The 13,851-nt window shown below is 36.7% G+C and overlaps 1 protein-coding gene across 1 annotated transcript in view; it reads right to left on the reverse strand.

The window, feature by feature from the left end:
- Positions 1-9,676, reverse strand: part of LOC130554200 (gastrula zinc finger protein XlCGF57.1-like) — a 62,036-nt gene extending 52,360 nt beyond the window's left edge. Inside the window, exon 1 of the mRNA XM_057333698.1 lies at positions 9,336-9,676. The gene's annotated coding sequence lies outside the window, so the exon portion shown is untranslated. The remainder of the gene's footprint in view (positions 1-9,335) is intronic.
- Between the last annotated feature and the right edge of the window lie 4,175 nt (positions 9,677-13,851).

A 13,851-nucleotide genomic window follows, 5' to 3' on the forward strand; every position in this document is an offset into this window, starting at 1 on the left:
TAGACAAGAATGGGACAACATTCCTATTCCTAAACTTGAGCAACTTGTCTCCTCAGTCCCCAGACGTTTGCAGACTGTTATAAAAAGAAGAGGGGATGCCACACAGTGGTAAACATGGCCTTGTCCCAACTTTTTTGAGATGTGTTGATGCCATGAAATTTAAAATCAACTTATTTTTCCCTTAAAGTGATACATTTTCTCAGTTTAAACATTTGATATGTCATCTATGTTGTATTCTAAATAAAATATTGAAATTTGAAACTTCCACATCATTGCATTCTGTTTTTATTCACAATTTGTACAGTGTCCCAACTTTTTTGGAATCGGGTTTGTAGTTTTATTTTTTCGTCTTGCCTTTTATTGTTACTAGTTTTTTGTAAGTTTTATATTTGTGTTAATATTGCATTGTATACTCCTCTATACATAGTTTGCACTTTTACATATTCTGTTCTTTGACTCTTTTGCAAATAAAGAACAAAATTATGACACTTCCAGATCTTGGTTTCATTTCGTTTCATTTTTAAATAAACAATTAATAGGTTGCCCATGACAAAATATCATTTCAATACCCAGTTTTGACATCTATGTATATACAGTGCTCGGCGTAAATGAGTACACCCCTTTGAAAAGTATACTTTTTTTCAACAATATCTAGATGAACACACATAAAAATCCAAAATGTGGACAGGACTAAGTTTAATATAACATCTGTTTAACTTCTAACATGAAAGTAAGGTTAATAATATAACGGATTACACATTTTTCTGTTTTACTCAAATTGGGGTGATGCGAAACTTAAGCCCCACAACAAAAACTACTACATCTAGTACTTTGTATGGTCCTCCATGTTTTTTTAATGACAGCACCAAGTCTTCTAGGCATGGAATGAACAAGTCGGCGACTTTTTGCAACATTATCTTTTTCCATTCTTCAAGAATGACCTCTTTTAGAGACTGGATGTGTTCATTGATATACTGTTTAAAATGTTACTTTTCAAAAGGGGTGTACTCATTTACACTGAGCACTGTAGTTTGCACTTGTTATATTGTGTAGTTGATGGAAATAAAGAACAATAGTATGACTTCATAACAGGTATTTATTAATATGTTTACATGTCAATTACAGCTTCTTGACATTTACATCAACACAAATTATTGACCAAGTTGACCACGGCACACAATCTGGTTCTGCCATGACACAATTCCATTGGGTGATTGAAAGAAGGCCATTAGATCATTGCGCACACCAATTGCAGCTCTACTGGAGCGTGTCCTTGAAAGGTTACATGGATCTAGAGGTTCAAATACATTGCAAGCAGGGTGGTCCCCTGCCACCACCCTGCGCCACTCTCCTAGCTGAGGAGACCCTGTAGTGTCAGAGTCTGTGAAATTTGCAGGGATGTATCCATTCACAGCTGTGTTGACCTCATCAGTGCATGCCAGGAAGTTGTGTAAAACACAACATGCTCTGACGATGTCGACAGCTTTGTCTGGCCGACACTCTAGGGGTCTTCCTAGGATCCGCCACCTAGCCACCAAAATGCCAAAAGCATTCTCAATCACCCGTCTGGCTCTGGAGTAACGGTAAATGTGGATCTGCTTTTCCCTGGGCCAGTTCGTCCCTATGTAGCAAAACAAAAAGCATTGATAAATAGGTAATTACTTTGTGTAAAAAAAAAGCTGTGAACACATACAGTATAGGCATTACTATTATTATAAAAGTTTATTTGATATATACACATTTACACAAAGAACCATTACACTTCATTTATAGGGCCTATAACATACCTGGAAAGGGACGCATTAGGTTGTTGTGTAGGGGGAATGCAGCATCACCAACTATCAAATGTGGAATTATTACACCTGTCCCAGGAAGATTGGCTGGTGGGGGCAGGTTCATTTCGTGTTCCAGCAGCATAGAACCAAATCGACTCTCCTTGAAGATCCCACCATCACTTTCTCGTCTGTATACCCCTACATCCACCATGGTGAAGCGATATCTGGCATCGCATGTGGCCATCAGAACAATGGAGTGAGCGCCTTTGTAGTAGGGTTGCACGGTGTACCGGTAGCATCGCGATGCTAAAGCTTCAAAATACCCGCGATGCCTCTATTTGTGAAGCGGTAGTATCGTAGTTAATGTTGCATATGCGCATAAATATTTACTTGAACATCTGCCTTTTTGCGGTGTTTATCTCCAAAATGAATGTGTGTTTTGAATGTCTCGGACGAGTTAATGATTCAAATTGGCGATTTGAAGGAGTTGGTTAAATGATTCACTAACTAAGTGGAAAATTGACGCCACCTACTGGCCGTTTTAGTTCTGCATTTAAAGTAAGCCTAATATTTCCCTTTATAAAGACTGCTGTGTCAATTAAATTTGTCCAACATTTAAATTAGTTCCTACGTGAAAAATGATCTAGTGTACTTTAGTATTTACTACAGTAAACTACTAAAATATTTACTATGATAAGACTCAAAAACACTAGTATCTATAAGTTTAAGTATACTACAGTATTTATAGTATTTACAAATGACTAAATGTAAATGTATTTGCTACAATTTATCCAATTACTACAGTTAATACAACAACATATTCTAGTGCAAAGTGTAATACAGTTTACTATAGTAAATACAAAATGTTTAATCTAAATCTGTTTTTTGTATAGATTTGAATTATATGGCACAGCATCGTGATACTACTTGGTATTAGGGCTGTCACGATTATGAAATTTGACTGACGATTAATTGTCTAATAAATCATTGCGATTAATTGTCTGTTTTAGGGCTTTGACGATTAATTGTCTGCTTTTGAGCTTTGACATTTAATTCTCATACATTTTTGACTCGGCGATTGAAACGCTCAGTGATTGACTCAGCATATTGTTCTGAATTTCCAGTTTTTTTTCTTGGAAATACATCGGAAAAAATTGGGTCATCATATATTTAAGGTTTAGGCTTTTACCTGTCAATAATACAACCGCCAAATACTTGTAAATTAAGTAAATTGATCAGGTGTAAATTGAAGCCACCATTAAAATGCTATCAGTCATAGAAAAGCTTCTAGTCTGTTTTTTATCACTTGCAAGACTACAATAAAATTTGACTTGTGTGTTAATGAAATTTTGGTAGACTGTTTTTCACACTGAGATTTGCTTAAATAATATTAAATTGTACTGCAGGTAATTTGTATATGTTTTAGTGGGTTTTTTTAAGTGATTGTGTTGTGGTGGTACATTTTACAAGTATTACCATGCTTTAGTTACAATATATACACTAAAATATGCAATATGCAGATGCACTGCAGCTCCCCCTAGTGTCTTCTATAGAGATGTGCAATAATTGCGATGATCTGAAACCATCGCGATGAGGTCAAACAATCGCGATGAGACGAATAACCGTGACAGCCCTACTTGGTATCGAGATACTTCAGCTGGTATAGTGTTTATGACACCGTGACAACCCTACTTTGTAGTTAAAAAAAAGTCACTCCCGGCATGTGGTGGCGCTTTTATGTTGACATGCTTTCCGTCTACGCTGCCAACACAGTTCGGAAAGTTCCACAGTCGCCAAAAATCAGCAGCAATATTTTCCCATTGAGCGACTGAAGGGCATACAAGAAATTCTTGCTGCAGTGCTTTCCACAAAGCTTTACAGATCTCAGACACTATGACAGACACTGTGCTAGAGGCTAGTTTGTAGCTAGCTGCTACAGCCTGTTGACTTCCACCTGAAGCTAAAACTCGAAGGGTGATTGCCAGTCTCTGCGTAATATCTATCGGCATACTGTGCGTACACTTGTGTAATAAATGGCTTTACACGACGAACCAAATCGTCAAATCTACCTGCAGACATGCGAAAATACCCGAAATGCATTTCTTCGTCGATGTCTCTCAGGGGCCGGACAAGCACAGAAAATTCACCCTCCGTCTGTCTCGTCTGGTTCACAGGTCGTACATACCATCTCCTTCGACGCCTTCTCTGGTTTCTAGCTTTTTGTTTAAGTAATTTAATTAGAAGTAACTTTATCTACTTCGATCAGCTCCAACTCCATTAAGATGCGATCAGCTTCCATTGTCGTTTGCAAACACTAGCATACACACACAAAACATCGGCGAAGAAGAGCAAACCCATGAAAACACAGAGCCAACTAGCGTTTCGGCGGTGTAATTGCAGTACGACGCATACTCTCAACGCAGAACCATAAATGTTCACGACGGCGTCGTCTACATACTAGGCTACGCCGTCCTACGCAGAAGTAAAAATCTGCATTTAGAATGTCATCATCTTTACCTCAAAATGTGAAACAATGTACATAGCTTTAACCTAGATATAACATTGTATAAATTTGTAATCCCACAGTTAATACCCTTGCATTTCAGCTAGGGGTGTGCACAACTAGTCAAATATTAGAATAATCGATCTACAATAATAATTAGAAAATTAAAAATACTATTCGAATAGGTTTTTGATAAGAAAAAAAGAATTGCTTTTAGACATCAGGTTCCAAAGCAATTGTACTGAAAGGTACGCCCACCTTACTTGCGTATACATTTGGGCGGTCTTAATCAAATCATACACAAACTGATGTAGATTTGTGGGGGTGTGGTTACACGAGGCATTTCAGGCAGGTCTGGGTGAGCATTCGCTTTTAGATAGAACGCATCTTTAGTTCAGACACTTAAATTTTTGCAATTTTACGTGTCTAATACATGCATGGGCAACTTTTAACACACCAAAAACACAGAAAAACATGCATTCACGCCATATGACCCCTTTAAATATCCAATCTGCTTTTTCTACGTGTGAATGAGTGGTGTGGTTTTGTGTACTGTAGTGGACTTTTTAGCATCTGGTGGACGCGAACACAAACGGAATCAGCGCTGCTCTAAGAGTTTACCTCAGGTTAGGGATGCACCGGTATCGGCCCGATACCAAGCTCATGTACTCGTACTCGTAATGACACACCGATACCTCACGTGACATACATAGAGCCCTATGATTTCTGCAATGAATCGAGGAATCCAGGCATTTCCTAACAAGAACTTAGCACTGAACAGCAAACAGCTAACATAACAGCTAACGAAATATTCAGATACTGTTTAAATATGTATTCTGCTTGTTTTGCGGCGATCCGTCAAAATAAAAGTGCGGTAAACTTAAACAAACACTCTTTGCGGCGTCCCATCAAAATAAAAGTCTGGTTGACTTGAACAAGTTATAATACACTCACATTTTACCACACCACCCCCCTTACATTTGTTATAATCCGACCACAGAGTATATTGTTTACTTCAGTAAACTGAAGTAAATGTGCTAGTAAAATTGTGCTATTTATAAGAAATAGAACTTAATTAAAAAAATAGTACTTAAATTTAAGTAGACCTAAAAACAAAAGAAAAAAAGAAAATGTACCAGTAAGATACTGGTTTATTAACATTATTTTACATTATACAGGCATCGGTTATAGGTATCGGCGAGTACCAGAAAAAAATATTGGTACTCGTACTCGGTCTTTAAAAAATGGTATCGGTGCATCCCTACCTCAGGTGCATTTTACAATTTCATTTGAGAGAAGCTGCTGTCAAACTTTGCGGCAAGCTGTCAAAATTAAAGTCAGTCGTCAAAATAAAAGTCCAGTTAACCCCATGACAAAACTGCTACTAAAAATGTATAAAACAAGTAATTAAAATGCAAGTAGACTTAAAACAGCACAAGAAAAAAAACATACGATGTAAGATACTGGTTCATATTAACAGAGTTGTACACCACAAAAAAAAAAAGAAAATATAGAATGCAGAAAAATAAAAACGGAAAAAAAATTGTGAAAAAAATCAAACGGATTTCATAGGGCCCTAGTTTATTAATTAACTGCATGGAAGCAATGAGTTGGATGTCTGAATACCCATTTTTTTTCTCTGAGCAAGATAATTACTGTAAATAGCAACAGCACAGACTTAAAATTTAACATTTCTTTAATAAATTTAAAGTCAAATTTGAGTTGCGGTGATGATGGTGATGACCTCAACGGTCGGCCTCTCATTACAGCCCTAGCCACGAGTGCACCTTCTGAGAGAACAGCCAGCTCTTGTGGGCAGAGTTTAGAGGAGAGACGTGAACTGATATGGTTGTCAGTCATCAGATAAAATTGCTTGCATTGGATGTTTTTTTTTCTTTACATCATTTTGCAATATAGCCTATAATAATCCAACAAGTCTCGTTAATTCATATTTTTATCTGATAGGCCTAATATTGAATGACACTTTTTAATGAAATGTTTTATTGTAGGGGTACAGACTAATTTACATTACATTCTTTTAGCAGTCAGTTATAGGCCTAATATAGGCTATTCATGAAGGGAGAGGGCTCAATTTTTTTGCTCAATTTTATTTTAAATTATATTGTATTTTATTGAACAGCAAGACAAATGATAAAAAGCACATTTAACCATTCCAGTGTTTCCCCTACCATTACCTTAGGGGGACAGATTATAAAACATAACGTCTTGTATCTACATATAGCATTCATGATATTAATAGCATAAATAATCAGCATGTTAAGAGCATTTCATTGTGAATCATGTTTTAATTGGAAAGAATATTTAGAATCAGTTTTAGTATGAATGACATTGAAAGGCTGTTAGTAAATTTGTAGGTACTCCTGCTCATGATATATTTACTTCAGTTGTTACAGTTTGTTGTCAGTAGTTTTTTTAATATTAAAATAGACCACTGGGACTTCGCTTCAGCACCAGAGCCTACAACACATTTTCTCAGTTACCAGACCTTCTGTGTTTCATACAGACTGTGGCTATCAAAATATAAAGTAAATGGCCTGATAAAACATTAGATTGATTGATTTAACATTATTTATTTTAAAAAGTATTGTCCGGACCTCCACCGCAAAAAAATAGAGAGATCGCAGCCCCCCCCCCAAGCCATAAACCTAGGGGAAACACTGCATTCAGTTTATGCAATAGTGAAAAATATTATAATTAAATAGAAGAAATGCAAAAAAAAAACATGTTTGGTGTTCGGTATTCGGCCTTCGGCCAAGTGTTTCATTTTTATTCTGCTTCGGCCAAGAATTTTCATTTTGGTGCATCCCTACCAAATTCAGGCGGAAATCCAAAAAATGTCCCAGAGTTAAATAGTTTAAGGAAAAGGTCAAATTAAATCCAAGATCATTTAAAAAACATATTCTGCCCTCATAATCTATTAAAATCTGAAAATGCACTTCCTTCCTGTAATGACTGTCCATTTTAAATGAGGCGTGTTAGACGGCTTGGGCGGAGCATACGTTAACTCCTCCCCTTCTTTCAATCTGCTGCGAGTTCGATTTCAAAGTGCAACGACTGTTTTTAAACATCCAAAAAAAGACGAAAGCCACACACACTATTTTTTTCATTAAAAATTCCATTTCACTCGGAAATGCGTCATAATTGGTAAAACACGATGGCAACTTCCGGTTCACGGGGACTTACTCAACTTTATTTATATAGCGCTTTTTACAATTTTCGTTGTTACAAAGCAGCTGTACATACGACATATTGACTACAAGCAAAACAATTTAAGTTGTACCTGCAAAAACAAGAAAAATGTGAACACAGAAGACAGACATACCCACATACAAAACACTCCACACGCACACACACGCACAATGAAAGCACACATTTAGGATAAAGGAGAGAGAAGCACAGGTCAAATATAACAGACTATAAATTCCTATATGCAATATTAATTGAGTAAAACTTTAAAATTCTAAAGCAGCCCCCCCGGCCAGGCAGATAGTGCAAAAAACAGTATGCAAACGGTGGCGAGGAACCCAAAACTCTAATCGAGAAAAAAATACAAGTACTTTAATACAAGAAATTCCTTGTTTGCAGTGCGTTCATGCGAATTGAGCCAAACATTAAAGAATGTTTGCCAACTACCTCTCTTTATTGTTGAAATGTTCACTATGGTACTTAGTTTGCATATGAGCTCCTTTCACTCCAATCTACACGACGGTCAATCAACATCGGTCCGTGTATCTTTTGGCCATTTGTTTTTCAGTTTGAACTTGAACAAACGGGAGTGAGAAAACGGCGCCATTTTCTCACTCCCGTTTGTTCAAGTTCAAACTGAAAAACAAATGGCCAAAAGATACACGGACCAACATCGAGCCTCCGACATCTTTTCCAAACTTTATTTACTTGTTTCCAAGTAATTACTCCGTGAATGAATCTCCATCCACGTATTCAGAAATTTGTGTCTAAGATCTTTATGCGTCAAGGGGGGGGGGTTACTTAATGGGTGTGTGTTTTATGTCATAAAATAAAAAGTGAAAATATGATGCATGCAGAAAAGCTGGACAGCTGCTGCGGTCATATGGATGCTGGCTATTAAAGCATGTAGAATATTGCACAGCACAAACTTCGCTTTCCTTCTTTAGTTCTGTGGCGCCTGCTTGTTTTATTTCCTTGTTCCCTTTTTTAGATTGCTCATGAAGCATGCATATTTCGATAGCTGAGTTTACAGTTCGATGTTTTTCTTTCAGCATTTGTGTGCGGATAATGTCATTTTGAATACCACATACCACTCGATCTCTTATCAGTTCGTCGTGCAGCGCGCCAAAGTGTTTTTAACGTGGCAACGTATGACTGGATTGTTTCATGTGGCTTCTGGTTTGTCGTATTGAATGCATGTCTGTCCATAATTACATTCTTTACTGGCAGGCAAATTTCTTTACCAGAACCTCTAAATTTTCCGGATCTTCCCCCTCCACGAAAGTGAATGTGACATTTATACTGGGCATCGGGACCAGCGAGGTTCACAAACGTGTACGCTTTCACTTATTCAGTTGCTGCTGAAAGACCGGCGTTGCTGTATACAATTGTCCGCGATATTCTCGTCAAAGACCAGGGGGTCGATTTTGCGAAGTCCTTGTGCCATCGTAACTACAAGCTAACTTCTGACACCATGTATCATGCTGAAAAACAAATAAACGACACTAGTGTAGAACTCAGGTCTCACTTTATTACTCTCCAGCTAGCACACCCTTACTTCCGTATATCTCGCTCCCCACGTCCCGTGGCGTCCTACGTCATCCCTTACGACAGCCACAGGGAGGATACAAGAAATGACCTATATAAATTTACAAATACTTTAGGCGTTTAACAAAAAAAAAACTTCATAAAAACCAGTGACTTGGGTGCGATGCACCGAAAGAGCTCAAATGCTAACTTGCTTTTGCTCGGGTTTTGCATACAAAAACGTCATCTCTAATGGCGAAGTAACTCGGACAGGGAACATTTAGAGCAAGTCCAAAACGTTAACATGCATGCAGTGCACTAACCTGTTATAGGTCTTGTTATCCAGCAGTTCTCAAAGCCTCCTTATCCGTTTCAGGTTACGTTTGTCCCGACTCAGTCCGTCTCCTGTTTCTTCACTTCTTTTAACTTCCATGTACAGCAGCCTCGTGTTTATGTTCACTAGCTGGAGCGGGCCACAATGTATTGGTTTACCCGCAGGGGCGGGGCTAGAGGCCGATCGCACGGTGTTGTGATTTTCGGTGACCCTATAGGCGGAGCGAACATGAATATTCATGAGTTTCCTGTTTCGCGTTAAAGCGCCACTGAAAATAATGGATGCGTTCGAATTTGTGAAGCTGCTCAGACTAATCAGCGGATGATTTCAAAGTACCGCGACAGTACACTGCTCCTCATGTTTTTAATTCACTCTCGCGGTATTTTGATGTCATCGGTGATCCGTCTGTGCAGCGCGCCATGAAGATGAACACACTCACTACTACANGAATGGCTTTGATAGGTCTTATGACACTTCACCTTGTTTGAATACCTCGTATATTGATTTTTTTCACATCAGATTACATAGGTAATTGTGCACCACTGGCTTCTCCCCATCTAATCATAGTATCAAATAGATTTTAAAGTCTATGTTTTAAATAGATTGTTTAAAAAGTGGCTTGGTGACTTTAAAAATACTCATAATAAACTTTTGTTAATTCATGATTCAAATATAAGTGCCATTCTTATGTGACCAGGTAACCAGGCTACAGTTTCAAAATCTAACGATAAGATAATACGCATCAGTTTTATTTCAATCATTAGTTTTACTATATATGATTTCAATTTTTGACATGCATTACAGTTAGTATTAAAGATATTAAGATGATATTTTCACAAAATGTTCTTTACAGTATGGAAGATTTTATGTAGAAAACAGTATATGATCAAATGACTTAAGTGACCCAGTTTGTGAAAACCGAGCTAATGATCACTGTTACACAGTCAGTCACAAAATATGCAGCATAGTTCCTTGTATCTTTAACATGTATTGTAAATGTGCCAATAATTACGTGGTTGATTATTTCAGCCATTTTAATTACAATATTAAATTGTTATTGCTATGGTAAGTTTACAAAATATGATTAAAACATTGTGAAAGTTTATGGCATTTTACCATCTCACCATGTTTCCAACCATGGAACACTGCATGTTTTAGATAATAATTTTGTCATGTTTTGTACTTGAGATACTCCAGAATACTTTATTAAAAGGTATTTCTGTTTGATTAAAGAATAATTTGTTGTTGTTTTTAATAAGTCAAACATTGTAAAATCACAGTTACTTACTAATGGTCGATCAGAGATCTTTCTCTATATAGTGTCAGTGTAAATGGCCGCAGCATTCACACAGTGATGGGCAATAAAGAAAACATTCAGCAATCTGCCACAAACAATAATCTTTTGTCATCTTGATTTACACATCTATAAATGTGGCTAGGCAGAAAATGTTTTGCTAATAGCTTTTATCTTAACAGGTTAGTTATTTTCCCTTTTTCTTTGTAGAATTGTTTTGTTTGTTATTTTGGGCTAGGGGTCACCCTGAAGCTCATCATTACATTTATTATCTTTTCTTAAAAATGAAGACCTGTCTGTTTATATTCTTTCTTGTTTCAACCAGATTCTTGTTGAAAATTCATTAAATTAATTTTTTGGACAATAAATACATGAAAATTAATTTGATGTCCTTTGGTTTGTGAGTTGGTCTGATGGCTGGGAGAGTCTCTTTACCCTTTATTGCAACCAACCCCTAGAGGTTGTAATAACAAGAATGACTTAAGTGACCCAGTTTGTGAAAACCGAGCTAATGATCACTGTTACACAGTCAGTCACAAAATATGCAGCATAGTTCCTTGTATCTTTAACATGTATTGTAAATGTGCCAATAATTACGTGGTTGATTATTTCAGCCATTTTAATTACAATATTAAATTGTTATTGCTATGGTAAGTTTACAAAATATGATTAAAACATTGTGAAAGTTTATGGCATTTTACCATCTCACCATGTTTCCAACCATGGAACACTGCATGTTTTAGATAATAATTTTGTCATGTTTTGTACTTGAGATACTCCAGAATACTTTATTAAAAGGTATTTCTGTTTGATTAAAGAATAATTTGTTGTTGTTTTTAATAAGTCAAACATTGTAAAATCACAGTTACTTACTAATGGTCGATCAGAGATCTTTCTCTATATAGTGTCAGTGTAAATGGCCGCAGCATTCACACAGTGATGGGCAATAAAGAAAACATTCAGCAATCTGCCACAAACAATAAACTTTTGTCATCTTGATTTACACATCTATAAATGTGGCTAGGCAGAAAATGTTTTGCTAATAGCAGTAAGTGGTTTTCACATAAAGACTACTGTAGGCCTACTGGATTATAACTGATTGAGGAGGACTCATCTCTTTATCTGACTCTGTTATTATATAAATTAAATCATATCTACCACACTAGATCGTGTTTGACAATATGTCAGTATTTGTGGTAAATATGACAAAATTGAAGAAAATACTGAATCTATTTTGGCTGTTAAACAGTTTAGAAAGATCGTTGTAATTTAGATATCAGAGTCATTTTAATTAATAAAGGAAAATCTGCAGGCATTTTGTGATGCCTACAGATCTAAAGTATTGATTTTTTGGTCAAATAAATAAAAGTAATTATTGTTATACAGTAATTACGAATAAAACTAATCTTCAATTTGTCAAGCATATAGCAATCTCACTTGCTGATTTCACAGTTTCTTGCAGACTCCAACATACTTTGGCACACTATTTGTTCTAGAGAATTAGGGTAATGTTGGACTAAATGGTCAGTCCTGCATGTTCAAAAATTTGCACAGAGACGTTCTCCAAAATTAAACAGAAGTTTTATTATCAGATGTAAAAAGGTAACAAAGCTTTGGGTTGTCAGTCACTCTCCACACTCTCTCAAAAGCCAACCACCCTCAGCACACATGTCAATAGCATTTATAGGTATATGTATCGCCGTTCTATTTTCTGTTCCTCTTTTCTTATCTCTGGGAAGCTCCTTTCCATTGCAACCAATCAGGACAGCGGCATTACTGTTGCCTCCCTTCTGACTCCATATCTTCTTGTATCTATGAAAAACACTTGCACAACACAGGATGTTCTCTGTGGTTTCAACCCCCACCTTCTCTCTTTCTCTTACACCAGTGTTTTTCCACTCCATGCTCTAACATTATTTCTATAAGCATTCCTGTAACCTTTAATAAGTAAAAATTAAACATAATCATGAATAGAGTAAAAGTAATAAAAGTAACAGAAAGCAATCAGTATATTTTCCACAGTAAACATACCTATTAAGCTCTCATACCCATTAATCACACTACCATCTTTAAGCTCAGAGTTTAAAAATAAATAAATAAATAAATTATCCTACTTCATGTCTTATTTAAATTCATGTGTTTGTTACTGTTGGACTTAATGGTCAGTCCTGCATGCTCAAAAATTTGCACAGAGACGTTCTCCAAAATTAAACAGAAGTTTTATTATCAATAGCTGTGACAATTAGCCTATTACACAATGATCTAATACATGGAATACAACAGCATCCACAAGTTATCAGGATTGCTAACAACACTCCAACTGATACTACTATAGACATTACCAGTGCTCTCCATTTGCCTAAAACCTTATCTAACCATTCTCCCATGGGGTTATCCACACCTGAGTGTTCCTTCATTTCCGTTGATAAGGCTTTCAGGCCTTCTAGTGCTCTGGTGACTGACCCATCTGGAGCTGTGTTATTAGGGATATATGTACAACATAGGTCTCCAAACATGAAACAAACTCCTCCCTTTTCTGCTAATAACATATCCAGGGCCAGACGGTTTTGGACGGCCATCAAAGAGGTCGGTGCTAATTGTTCTGCTAGACCCTCAACAGCATCTCTAGTCATATTTGCCAATCGCATGACATTGTAATGTACAAACCCGATTCCAAAAAAGTTGGGACGCTGTACAAATTGTGAATAAAAAAGGAATGCAATAATTTACGAATCTCATAAACTTATATTTTATTCACAATAGAATATAGATAACATCAAATGTTGAAAGTGAGACATTTTGAAATGTCATACCAAATATTGGCACATTTTGGATTTCATGAGAGCTACACATTCCAAAAAAGTTGGGACAGGTAGCAATAAGAGGCCGGAAAAGTTAAATGTACATATAAGGAACAGCTGGAGGACCAATTTGCAACTTATTAGGTCAATTGGCAACCTGATTGGGTATAAAAAGAGCCTCTCAGAGTGGCAGTGTCTCTCAGAAGTCAAGATGGGCAGAGGATCACCAATTCCCCCAATGCTGCGGCGAAAAATAGTGGAGCAATATCAGAAAGGAGTTTCTCAGAGAAAAATTGCAAAGAGTTTGAAGTTATCATCATCTACAGTGCATAATATCATCCAAAGATTCAGAGAATCTGGAACAATCTCTGTGCGTAAGGGTCAAGGCCGGAAAACCATACTGGATGCCC

This window comes from Triplophysa rosa, linkage group LG5 (assembly GCF_024868665.1).
Source record: "Triplophysa rosa linkage group LG5, Trosa_1v2, whole genome shotgun sequence".
Taxonomy (NCBI): Eukaryota; Metazoa; Chordata; class Actinopteri; order Cypriniformes; family Nemacheilidae; genus Triplophysa; species Triplophysa rosa.